This window comes from Parasteatoda tepidariorum, chromosome 10, assembly GCF_982258835.1.
Source record: "Parasteatoda tepidariorum strain Cologne lab strain chromosome 10, Ptep-v5.0, whole genome shotgun sequence".
Lineage (NCBI taxonomy): Eukaryota > Metazoa > Arthropoda > Arachnida > Araneae > Theridiidae > Parasteatoda > Parasteatoda tepidariorum.
In genome coordinates this window covers 9352409-9356789 of record NC_141764.1, presented here as the reverse complement: position 1 = coordinate 9356789, position 4381 = coordinate 9352409, and positions in this window count along the sequence as shown.

The following is a 4381-nucleotide window of genomic DNA, read 5'->3' as shown; positions in this document are numbered from 1 at the left end:
CTATCCTAATTTTTCTATCATGCATGCAGAAGTTAATATGAGAAATCATAGAGAGTCGTGAATTTCAATTTTGAACTACAAAATTTGCTATGAAATGTCATGATTTTAACTATTTTTTTAAAAGGGAATTTACCCCCCCCCCCCCCCCCAATTTCATGGTGTTCTGAATTTGTAACAAAATCCCCACTCACAGTCATATTTTCATTAAAATATAAAATGTTTCTTCATTTCTTCGGGCTACCGAAGCGGGGGTGCCATCCCCTCTGCGGAGGATCGAAATTGTGATGGCATGTCTTTGGATCATCCTCGGAGATATTTCCCAGACCGTCGCCAATAGCCCATTGTGCACCTCTAGTGCGACGTAAGTGAACTACAACAACTAGTGCGAATTAAATAAAATACCTACCTAACCTTTTTTTTTCACTTCACTGCATATAAAAAAAGTTGTTTTTCAGAGAAATTGGAGACATATGTTAAGATTTAAGAACATTTTTGTCCTAGAGAGTTAGAAGTCAACTAAGTTCACAAATTGGCTGAAGTTTATACTTTTTGAAATTTTTTTTTTTTAGTACTTAGTGGATCCGCATTTTGTGACCAAAATTTTTACTGATAAATATTTTTTTCGCGGAAAAATCCAGTATTTAACATAAATTGTTTTGGTTTAAGATAGAAAATTTCTGATGGCATATATTTGAAAACCAAAGAAAATTTTCCACCAATTCTAAAGCTGCATTGTGTCCGTGGGCTAGTAAATCAAAGAATTGATTGTATGGGAATAATGACTATAGAATTAAAATAAAAAAGTTAAAAAGCAAAACGAAATTTTAAAGATATGTATGGTTGGTTGGTGTCATATCCTCTATTGAATCATATTTCATGGTGTACTTGAATAGTTTGTTATTTCTATGGCATTAGAAGAATACAAATCCTCTTCTGTGGGGTAGTTTAAGAGGTGAAGGCCTGCAGCGACTGCAGGGCAGTTAAAAACATGATATGGTGTCAGTTCCACATTAAGACAGTTGCCACAGTTTTGATATTTTCTAATACAACCTAGGTATGTATGCTATGCTGGTAAAAACAGCACTTCATCAGGAGACACACTGTCTGCTAACACATTGGAGCTTTTCTGTAGTCAGTGGTTAAACCAAAAACTGACTGTGCCCCTTGGGGCCCCATAATGGAAAAGCTAAATAAGAAAATCCAATACATCAAAAATCCACTTTAAATCAATTTCCTAACATTGATTGGTTGTAGAATTGGAATCTCCTAGGATTTCAACGGAGAGAATAATTAATAGAAGGTTTAAAATTTATTTTAAAAAAATCCATCTCCTGAGGGGAATTCCCTCTCCCTTTTAAATAATCATGTTTCCTAAGCCTTATGACTTTTTAATTTTTTGCCTATCTTCTTAAATTTTTACTCAATATAAATTCTAACAACCCTCATTGTGAGTTTTTCTTGTCTTCCCCATCGATATATATCCACACACCCTGGACTACTTTCCAAATAAACAAAACTTATTATACAGAGAATGAAAGAACATTCATGCCTTGCCAGGGACTCGAACCCAGACCTTTCTGATGCAAGGCCAGTTCTCTGACCCCTACACAGGCGTTTCGGCAACAAAGAATCTGTATTGAAGCAAAATCTTTGCTACCATTATAATAATTTTTCCCAAAAAACGTTTTAAGATGGCAGCCTTAGTGTTGCCTAACTAAAATTAGCGAACTATATTTTCCATTCCTCAAAAGGTTAAGGTAACAAAATACGTAACTCGAGAGAACTTTAGTACAAAAATCACACCTTTTCCAATTTTAGAACTAAACATAATAACTTAAATTGCAAACGCGCACCGATAATTGAAATACCTCGTGTCAACCAAACAATATTAAATAAATGAAATAATTTTCTCATCGATGCTATATTTTAACAGGCTTCGTGTGGTCCTTAGAGGGATTTTAAAATGTGGTATTAATTTTCTAATGAAAAAGTTATATATTTGTTTAGATTGGCTTTTGCTTCGCAAAACTTCTACGATCGAGATTTCCTGTTTAGATTTATAAGGTCATTGTGGTGAGAACAATCTTATTGAAATACATTTTATTTCCTTAGTTTTGCTACCACTTTTTAAATTCTTAATCCTATTTTATTAAGACTCTATCATTAGAAATGCATTATAATTACGGTTTTTTATTTTACTTAAATGGAATACCTCTATTCATGTTTGTTATTGTACATACTAGGGGTGCACAACCTGCGGCCAGCGGACGCAATCTGAAGAAAATTTTTAAAAAGTAATTCAAATTATTATTTTTTTTTTTTTTTGTTTTTTTTTTTTTTTTTCTTAAAATTTATCCGGAAAACTGAAGTGTAAGTTTTTGACGCACCCAATCTCAATTGCTATTTTTCATTGGATAATTCTACGGATTTACGCATAGTTTTGAAAATCTCAATATCTTTAATACTTCATTATTACGATACAAGTTTCGAAGTTAAGTTAGCACTTTTGACGCTCTTCGTGTAGTTTTCGAAATCGCGATTTATGTAAGTTATGAAACGCTTTATTTACGCTAACTTTATATCAAATCTAAATGACTTTTGATCCTTTTTTTCGGCACTTATTGTGTGGCATTCTCGTAGTAGACATTTTCTCGTGGTTTTTAAAATTTCGGTACTTGAGCACGATATAATTACGAATTATGAGTAAAGAATCACTCATTTAGATAACCATTTTTTGACGTGATTATTATTATTTTTTTTTTTTGCCGATTTTATTGCAAGTCAAATCATTTTTCAATCGTTATTTTGGTAATATTTGCTACAGATCTCTATAATGTTTTGAAAGTCCTGATATTTTTTATACGCTATTGCGACACTTTAATTTCGAATCCCGCATTTAAATACATCACATTTTGACGAATTTTATTTACACCAATTTCATTGTAAATATAAAGGTATTGTTTTTTTGGTACTTATTACTACGCTTTTCCCGGCGATTTAAAAAAAATTCTAATATTTTTTATACTATAATTTGACAGCACGCGAGTTTTGAATCGCGCCTTAAAATAATTATTTTTCACTTGCTCTGTTTGTGCCGTTTGCATTAATCATGCATTAAAATAATTAATTACATTTTGCGTGCTCTGTTTGTGATAATTTTAACATAAATACGAAAAGGTTTTTCGAACGTGATTTATTTTTTCTTTCCCGTTATTGCTGCATTTTTACTTGATTTTAAATATCCTGATATTTTAACACAATATTACAACTTGTGAAACTCGATTCTATTTAAGAAAAAAAAGTAATTACGTATCTCAGCAAAATCGACACCTTCCCGAAGAGAATAAAAAAAAAAACGAGATGTGTAGATTTATATTAAACTCGGTCCCTTTTGCAATAAAATAATTCGAAACACATGCCTATTATTTTAGTTCCATGAACACGAGCAAATTTTACAACACACGTCCAACCTATTCTTTTTGTCACATAATTTAAAAACCACATATCGTGATTCGTATTTGCGCATTTTAAAAATCATACGTTTTGATTCTTCTCGCAATTTAAATGTGACACATCGTAATTCGTATTTAGTGATCTTAAAATTGCACATCGCATTAACATTAATGAGATTTAAAAATCATCCATCGTAATTCGTATTCACGAGATTAAAAATCATATATCGTGATAGTGTTTTGGCTTTTAAAAAATCCTACACTCTTAACTCTTCTCGCAATTCAAAAATCGTACACCGCGATTCATATTCACGCGATTTAAAGATCACAAGTCGCGATTCATATTCACGCGATTTAAAAATCACAGGTCACGATTCATATTCACGCGATTTAAAAATCACAGGTCACGATTCATATTTACGCATTTTAAAAATCGTACGTTGTGAGACTTCTCGCAATTTAAAAATCACACATCTCGGTTCGAATACGCGTGATTTGAAAACCACGAATCACGTTTTCTGTTTACGAAATTTGAAAATCGAACATAACAATTTAAATATAACACATCGCTATTTCATAGCTGCCAACATAGATAGCAAAAAATCCAGTAGCTTTTGCGAAAATTAATTTCATGATAATTGTTATTTAAGTTAATAAAAAGTTTTACACATAGGGAATATTACGGATTTTTATAGACACCAAAAAAGGAAAACTGCAATATTTTCCTGTCTTGATTGGCATTAAATATGCTTGAAATTTTGTGCATTATGTTTATTCGTAATTTTGAAGAGTAATAGGCATTTAATTTATAAAAAAAATTAAGATTTTTTTAATTTATTTAAAAAGGGAATAAAAATAAACGTTTTAGAACAAAAGGGAAAAGGTTTTAAACTGATCTTTGACTATTTTTAAACTATTTTTGTAAATGA